Below are 8,366 nucleotides of genomic sequence, written 5' to 3' on the forward strand. Positions count from 1 at the left end.
ATTCTAGAAGAAAATAAAGTAGCTTTACAGGGAGCTACTCTCTTATGTGAGGACAGCATGAAAATGTTCATGTGAAAATTTACCAAGAGGGTGATGGAGGTTGGCACCAGGACCAGAGTTGGCCTTTCAATACTGAAAGCCAGGAGGACGTCTGAAGCAGAGATGATCACTACATTCTACCTTTAACTCTATTTCTCCTTCATTCCTGCACATATTTTGCTACTTTCAAAACAGAAAGTAATAGTACGCTTGTAGAAATACCCTGCATCCTACCCAACCCTTTACCAATAGAAATGAAAACACTCTTCCCCTAAGAAATAATCAATTCACTTAACTCTCTTCTCCTTTTCTGCATTTTATTTAGTATTTTTCCCATCTTGCTGGGGTCATCTGAGCCCAGCAGTCTTTCCTGCTCAAGTGCAGGGGGGCTGGACTTGATGATCTATAAGGTCCCTTCCACCCCTAACATCTATGAAACTATGGCTGATATAGATTTCTGGGCCAGGAACAAATTCCTAAAAGGGGCATATGCAAAATCAATTCAGTTTCATCCACTCCTAGAGCAGCAGGTGTAACCCACAGGCAGAGCCTTCTTATATGCTCATTGAATCAAGAGTCCAGATGCACGTGTAATGTTGTTCGAAAAGCAGCAGCAAAATATCTTTTTAACTGTAGCTCTAGTTGCACCGTGCTCTACCAACAGCTGCTGTGCTGTTAGGAAAGGACCGATTCCTACTAAGACAAGCCGTTTAGAATTAAAAAGGTTTTTTCGTTAGCATCCGAGTAAACAAGGGCATTACATTAATCTCTGAATGGCTTGAGATCAACAAAGCTGATCTACAACAACTAATCCTAGTTAGATCAGGCTGCCAAATCATCCTGACCCAAACATATGCGACCTGGCTCCAAGTGACAAGAGAGGGGCCTAGACTTACCACACGCACCCTAAGAACATCCAAAAGAGAGCGTGTGGCAAGGCACAGAAGGTCAGTCTCCCATGTGGATTCTCACCATGGGGCTCTGTCTAAGAGCATGGGATGCATTACATCCTCTCTAGCAGATCTTAAGAACGTAAGATCTGCCATTTACTTCAGTGGCTCCCAACCTTGGGTCGTAACCCAGATCAGGGTCATGGGGGTCTGCCCCTCAAGCCTGTGAGGGCAGTCCATGTGGCTCTCGCCACCACTGTCCCACCTGCGATCCTGGCCTGGTCTCTGCTGGACATGAGTGAGCCAGCGGTAGGGTCGCAGCCCGAAAAGGTTGGGAGCCACTGATTTACTGGGTCAGATCATAGGTCCCTCCTGCCCAGTAGTCTGCACCACAGCGGCATAGAGCAGAGGCTGAAAGGGAGAGCAAACTCGAGTTTTTGCCACTGCTCCCCCCTCACTTGAGCCTCCAGCATTTAAGCTCCAAGAAGTTCTGCTTGAGAAGCTGCACCCTAGTCTGCCATGCTCGAGAGCTCACCACAATGCCCCTTTCCCTGTCCAAGCCTCTTCTGAATCGGGCTAAACCACTAGCTTCCACAGCATAGGGCAGCAGCGAGGTCCCCACTTTACCGACATGCTGGGCAACAAAGAACTCCCCTCAATTCGTTTTAAGCTTCCTACCTGCTAGTTTCATGTTGGGAGCCCTAGTCCTCGTTGGACAAGACAGGGAACAGCAACCCCCTAAGGATTCTCTCTCCGCCATTGAGCGGTTTGTCAACCCTTCTCCTGTCCCCCTCGCGCCTTTCCCCCCAAGCTGACCAGGCCGAGCCTGGGAAGGCAGCCTCTCCACGCCACCCCGCCCCCTGAACAGGGCGGAGCAATTACTGGGGCCCCAGGGCCGCCCTCCCCAAACACTCCACTCGAACCCCGCGCCTCAGCCTCGGCCATGCCCACGTGGCCACCAACTCGCCGCCCCACTGGCTGGTCGTGGTGCCTATCAAGCCAGCCCCAGCCAATCGCGAAGCAACCCCCCGGAGCCCGACAGGAGAGGCAGCCAATGAGCGGCCGGCAAGCGCCGGGCGCGGGAGAAGGCGGAAGGCCTAGCGAGCTGGAGGCGCCGGGGGCACAGGCCCCGTGCGGGGCGCGCGGGGCTGGCCAGCGAGCCGTGGGGGCGCCGGGCCCGCATAGGGAGGCCGCGGCGTGGAGGCGGGCCGCGCCCGGCACCCGGCGGCACCTCGGGCTCCGCGGCCGCCGTTACGTCATCAAAGCGCGCATTAAACCCCTCGGTCCGCGCTGCCTGCGCCGCCCCCGGCCGCCCGCGCGCCCGCTCCGCGGGGACGGAGCTCCGGCGGCCGCTCGGCGTGAGGGGCCCGGGCGCAGCTCGCTCCTTACCGCTTCCTGCTCGCCAGCTCGCCCAAAAGCGGGGCGGGCGCCGGCCAATCGCGACTCGCATTCCCGGCCTGCCTTGCGGGGAGGAAGTGACGACGCGGTCACCGCTCACACACCCGGAAGCTCTTGGAAAGCCGGCGGGGCCAAGTGAATTCTGGGAGTTGTAGTCAGAACACATTGGGCCCCTTGACGCGGTGCATGCTGAGAGCTGTAGTCTGACCCCCCCCCCCCCCCCCCCGGTCCCTTGGCACGGTGTATGCTGGGAGCTGTAGTCTGGCCTCCCTGACACGCCCCCGTCCCTTGGCGCGGTGCATGCTGGGAGCTGCGGATGCTGCGCTTGCTCTAGGATCAGCTGGGCAGTGGAGCAAGCTGTCTGTGGAGCCTTTCCATTGAGGCTGGGCGGCACTTGCCTGGGATGCTGGGGCGTGGGATGAGGTGCCATGCACTGTAACACCTACACTGTAGATGGTGTTCTGAAACCAGCTTACTGTGCAGTAAATGCACGTGTAAACATGCCCACTGAGTACAAGATTAAACTTGCAAGAATATTTGAAACAGTTTTGCCATCCAGTGGGCAGTGCTGTACCTAGACTCCTGGTGGCCCCAGACAAACTTTTGGTATCCTCCCCCCTCTGTGGTATCAATGTCTTTAAATAGTTTGTTCTCAGTTGATAACATTGCCAGTCCCGTGTATGCACAATATTAGAACTTTTGTGTTTGCAGTTGTAGTTTTTTTTTCCATTGTCAGGCCACTTTTCTGTTCGGGTCGTGTGCAGCCACCCAGTTTGCCCCTGCCTGCAGGTCTGTGGCTCACCAGAGGCAGGATGAGAGGCTACGAGGAGCCTTCCCTTGGGCTGTGCTCTGCTGAGAGCCTGCATGTTGTGTGCTGAGCTCTGCCATGAAATCAACCCTTGCTTGAGTTAAGGCAGCGTCATTTGCCAATCCATGACATTTATGTAGGGGTGGGCAAAATGGCGGATTTAGCCAATGGCTAGACACCATTTCCCTGCAGCCCTTGGCTGCATTGCTGAGGCTGGTTTCCATGGAGACCCCAGCAGTGGTGGTGGCATGACAGCAGGGGGCCAGGGTTTCCATGGAAATCGGCCCCAGCAGTGCTGGAAGGGTGCACAGCTGGGTTGAGAGCTGCTCTGGGGCTGGGATCTTGCAGTGGTGACAGCGGGGCAGAGCTGCAATCCACTGCCTGCATACCCTTGCCTGGGGTATGCAGACAGTGGATCACAGCTCTGCCCTGGCTCCAGACCACACTGTCACCACCACAAGATGCAGTACTGGAGCATGCCCTGCTGGTGCTGCTGGGGCTCGTCTCCTTGGAAACCTGGCCCTGCACTGTCACAGCACTGCTCCTGGGGTTTCCATGGAAACCAGGCAGGGGCTGCTGGGAAATGGAGTCTGCCACAGGCCTGATCCAGCCTGCTGGCTGGAATTTGCCCATCCCTGCCTTAATGTAACTAGGTTGAAGGGAGAATCTCCAGTGTCACAGCAGCCAGGTTGTTGCTAGTGAAAATGTAGAAATACTACCTTTCCACAACCTCTTCAGTCACCAGGCTGTGCTGTCATACACGGAAACTGAGTCTGAAGAGGTTGCAACCTTTGCCATCAATGCCAGTCACACTGGGCAAGTAATCCAAGGGTTAGAGATATAAGCAGACCCATAAAATCTGCATTTAAAGCAAATTTTATTTAGATAATATTGGTCCTGTTACTACTATTGCCTAATCTACTTTCCCAGGTAGCCACAACCTCAAGCATCATATCCATGGTTTTTCCAGCAAGAGTGACATGCCAAACTTCAATTACTAGTAGCTATAAGCTGGGATAAGGTGGCTGCTTTAGGTGATTAAAAAAAAAAGAAAAAGAATAGTACTGCAAACCAATCAAAGCAGGAATGTGAAGGTAGCTATTAAGGCTGTACCTCTAGGGCATTAACAACAATAGAAAAACAGACTATTCATATTATTACATGCTTTTATGAGCTCACCTGCATAACTGAGTTAATCTCTAACAGGGCTAGATCCTTTGGCTGCTGCTTTCCTCCAGGCCCACAGCCACTTGAGCTCCCTGATCCTGGAACTTCAGGTTCCCCTCTGTTGATGGAGTAACTGCTTGCAATTTTGGCACTATTGCATACTGAATAAGCACTACTGACATCAAATAAAACCAACATGCAGTGAAATTCAACTCGATATTGGTAAAACTTCCCTCCTTAGGTATTTGAAATTGCCTGCCATTGTTTTGTAGTCCATACTGTTCATAGCATAAGAACACAAAATGATTGCCAGTGTTCGTTAGTTTCAGATTAATAATCCTTAGTTTATAATCCTTAGTTTTTATGGGTATACACCAGGATTACCCTGGTGAAAGGCTATTGAACTAGAAACCTGTACCTTCCTGTTTGTGGTGTTTACCATTTTAGTAAATAAGCAGCAGTGATATTTAAGAATTATTGCATTTACTTTATTTTGTGATGTAAAAGTTAAGGTGCAACCAACGTTTTCAACTATTTCTCCACTGACTACAGTTTCACATGTAATGCCCATAAAAACTTAATAATTAGCCATCAATTCTAGCTCTCTCTCAGACCATATGATTACCTTACAATTTAACTAGAAACTATTGGCCTATGGACTTTAAGATTGATTAGGGGAGAGATGCAGTAATTGGCCATGGACAGGGAAAAATAGTTCAGTCACAAAAAAATATCTTGATGGTCTGTGGTCATTTCCTGATGACCAAGTTGTTGTATTAAATTTGCAACTGCAAGTCAACTAGCTTTACAAGCAATTTAACAGCTCCTCATCAGATAGGAGTTGGTCTTTAAAAACAACCCATTTACTTTCTGTATGTTCTTTCCAATTAAAATAACATGAACACGTATAAAGAAGCTAGGACATCACAGCCTCTCTAACAACTGTAATTGTTTTCCTGTGTAATTAGAGAGACAGAAATTTGTTTTTATCTATGAGATGTCCTTTTCATTTTGCTCCATTCAATCCTGTGGCCGCACAGTACTCTGGTGAGTTCTTTAAGGGACTGGAAGAAGTATCAAAGTGTTTTTGTATTGACCCTTAAGGATCGGTGATTGAGTAGCTTTCCAGTACCCCTTTCCAGCTTCCAGGCAACTGTTAATCTAAACTAGGGGCGGCCAATTATTTCGGGCGGAGGGCCACTTACTGAGTTTTGGCAAGCCATTGAAGGCCGCATGACAGGCAGCCCAGGGCAGATAAATATTAATTTTCTAAATTTTTTAGGGGCCCTGCAGGCCGGATAGAATGGCCTAGAGGGCCGCATCTGGCTCCCAGGCTGCATTTTGCCCAACCCTGATCTAAACTGACATATTCATATAGTAACACTTTGAAAGCAAGGTCACAAAGCACTATCCTGAAATTATTATAAAACATTTCCACTTATGCTAGAACCTAACTATGAGCATACAGGTGTGACTTCATTGGCTTTAGTAGAGTTACTTACCCTGGTAAAAAAAAAAATGTCAGTGGACTTCTCAGCATGTAGTATTTGAGATTCTCTTTGTGCTCACTTTGCACAAGTATAAATGACTCTAGAAGGTGGCAAAAGAATCAGACTGACTAATTAATTTTAAAATGTGCTAACAGGAAAACGGAAAGTTAATAAACTTATGTTACTTACACCAGCTGACAATGTGGCCAGTTTGGCCTGATTGATTTCTTTGCCTATCAAATTAAGAGGGGGCAGGGAGAGTTTGTTTTGTGCATGTTGTTTTTGTTGTTGCTGTTGTTTTTACTTTACCACATATTGTGCACCAGTACAAGCACTGGTTATAAGTATAAAATGCAAGGCTTAGTAAATTGTAACTGAATTGTGAATTGTTTAGGTAAGTTGCATATCCGCAAATGTTACATCTATAAGACAAACAAGTCAGCTTGTTCTTTCCTTATCTGTAGGTTTTTTTCTGACAAAGTACTTGGTTAGCACAGGATGTGCATTTATGTTAGCTGAGGAGTTTCTGCTGGCTTGCAAACCCTTGGGCAGAACTGACCTCTCACTTACAAGTCTTATGTTGGTTTAGAATCTACGGACTTCAAACAAGTTACTCTCATTTGACCCTAGTTCAAATGAAGGCAGAATTGCATCCTATTCTTTTTGTTCCTTATGGTGAACGATTATGCTCATGAAACAGGGAAGAGGGAGTTTAGAGTCCATCCTTTTTTATTTAAATGGTATTTTCTTTTAAATGATCCTATGGTTATCCCATCAGTCCAAAGCAAGACAAAAACATTAACTGACCACTTTAAAATGGGGTTACATTCTGCATAACCAGGAAAACTTAATTTTGCATTAAGGCCTGAAGCCTTATGGGTGCCCATACATGAGCAGGGAGGCTGCTCCGACACGCTGTAATTCCAGTGTGTCAGAGCAGACTCAATTAATTGAGTCTGCTGGACTGTGGCAGTTACTGCACTCTAGCAGCCTCCTGCATCTCGTGTATCAGTGTCCCTGCGTTTCGAAATGGTGGCAGGAGCACTTAATCTAAAGCTTGTTCAGCAAGCTTTTGATAAAGTACCCCCACCCTCTTTTGATGCGCGAGGACAGTGATACACAAGACACTCCAGGTACTTTAATTAGAAGCACTCTCGGAGCTACTCTAATTAAAGTACCCCCCCTCACACACACTCCCAGAGCACGTGTACAAATGCCGTATGAGTTCAAGCCACTGTAAGCCTAAGCATTTTGTTATTTTCTGTTATTATTCTAGCAGGCAATGGTTAGGTCAGTTTTTGGGTGAGAATATTCCTTGTAAACCCTGTGAAAACAATGCATGTTATTAATACATGGTGCACAATGTTGCTTTGTAAGGGTGTGCCTTGTAAGACACATAAGCACACACGTGTACATAAAGCTGATGATAAATATGTTGAGGAATTTCCACATTAAAGTTAACAAGACTAAATCACAACTTTTTGATGATTTTCCCTTTCTGAGCAAAGCTTTCCAGAGCCAGAAACACTGCCTTGGTGAAAGGTTATTGAACTAGAAACCTGTACCTTCCTGTTTGTGGTGTTTACTGTTTTAGTAAATAAGCAACAGTGATATTTAAGAATTATTGCATTTACTTTTGTAGCAGGCTCACCTTTAGAGCTTGGGTTGAGACCCAGGCTTGAGATCCTGCTGTTTTGATCCGTGGAGCCCATCCACCAATCGGGTGGCAGCAGGAGAAATAAAGTCACGCCCCTTTCCTGAGGGGAGGGGGAGAAGAGCTCCCCCAGACCCAATTGAAGACTGTAAGCTGTCAGGTCCGGAAGACTTCAGGGGTGGAGCCCTGGAGCTATAAAAGGAGCTGCGTGCCCAGCACAAGGGGAGGTGCAGCGAGGGACTCAAGAAGAGCGGAGCCAAAAAAAGCTGGGGAGCTCTCCCCCAGCGGGCAATGGGCCCAAGGTTCCTGAAGCCTCCACTGGAGGAGCAGCCCTGGGAGCGGTGCGAGACCACCTGTGCTGTTTACGGTGTACAGGGCCGGTGTGCGGAGAACCGGCCCTGGGAGTGGTGTGAGACTGCTCGGGCCCATCATGGTGCACAGTTCGGTGCACAGAGTCCAGGCTTTGGGAACCGCACGTGGTGGCTCGAGCCTACACCCCGGGTAGGGCCAGTGGGCTACACAGTGCATGGGGCAGTGCACAGGGCAAAGGCCTTGGGGATGCAGCAAGGCGGCTCAGGCCCCATCTCCTGGTAAGTGGCCAGGTCCCACGGAGCGCAGGGAGGCACACAGGCCCAAGCCTTGGGAGCCAGGGAGCAGCGGAGGCTGCTTGGGTTAGCCACCCAGTGTGAGGACGGCTGGCCAGAGCCTGAAGGGCCCGGCCTCTGCTAAGAGAGCCCTCAGTGCTGAGCCAGGGCACAGGGAAATGGTAGTGCTGCAGCGTGAGGCCCAGCACCCAGGAGCCAGCAGCAGTAGTGCAGCAGCTGAGAGGAGTTGAGCCCTCGGTGCCCAGAGCAGGGCACAGTGTGGGGAGGAGCCCAGAGGCATGGGAGAGGCCTGGAGAGGCACTCCATCAAGCTGTG

The 8,366-nt window shown here is 49.4% G+C and overlaps 1 protein-coding gene across 3 annotated transcripts in view; it reads right to left on the reverse strand.

Annotated features, from left to right (window-relative positions):
- ZNF131 (zinc finger protein 131) overlaps positions 1-2,415 on the reverse strand; it is a 33,828-nt gene extending 31,413 nt beyond the window's left edge. Inside the window, exon 1 of one of the 3 annotated variants that reach the window (XM_059725198.1) lies at positions 2,319-2,415. The gene's annotated coding sequence lies outside the window, so the exon portion shown is untranslated. Of the gene's footprint in view, positions 1-1,607; positions 2,115-2,318 lie in introns of those variants that run through there. The other 2 variants (XM_059725199.1, XM_014594015.3) reach the window with 2 other exon arrangements.
- Positions 2,416-8,366: the final 5,951 nt, after the last annotated feature.

The sequence above is a fragment of the Alligator mississippiensis genome, chromosome 3, assembly GCF_030867095.1.
Source record: "Alligator mississippiensis isolate rAllMis1 chromosome 3, rAllMis1, whole genome shotgun sequence".
Taxonomy (NCBI): domain Eukaryota; kingdom Metazoa; phylum Chordata; order Crocodylia; family Alligatoridae; genus Alligator; species Alligator mississippiensis.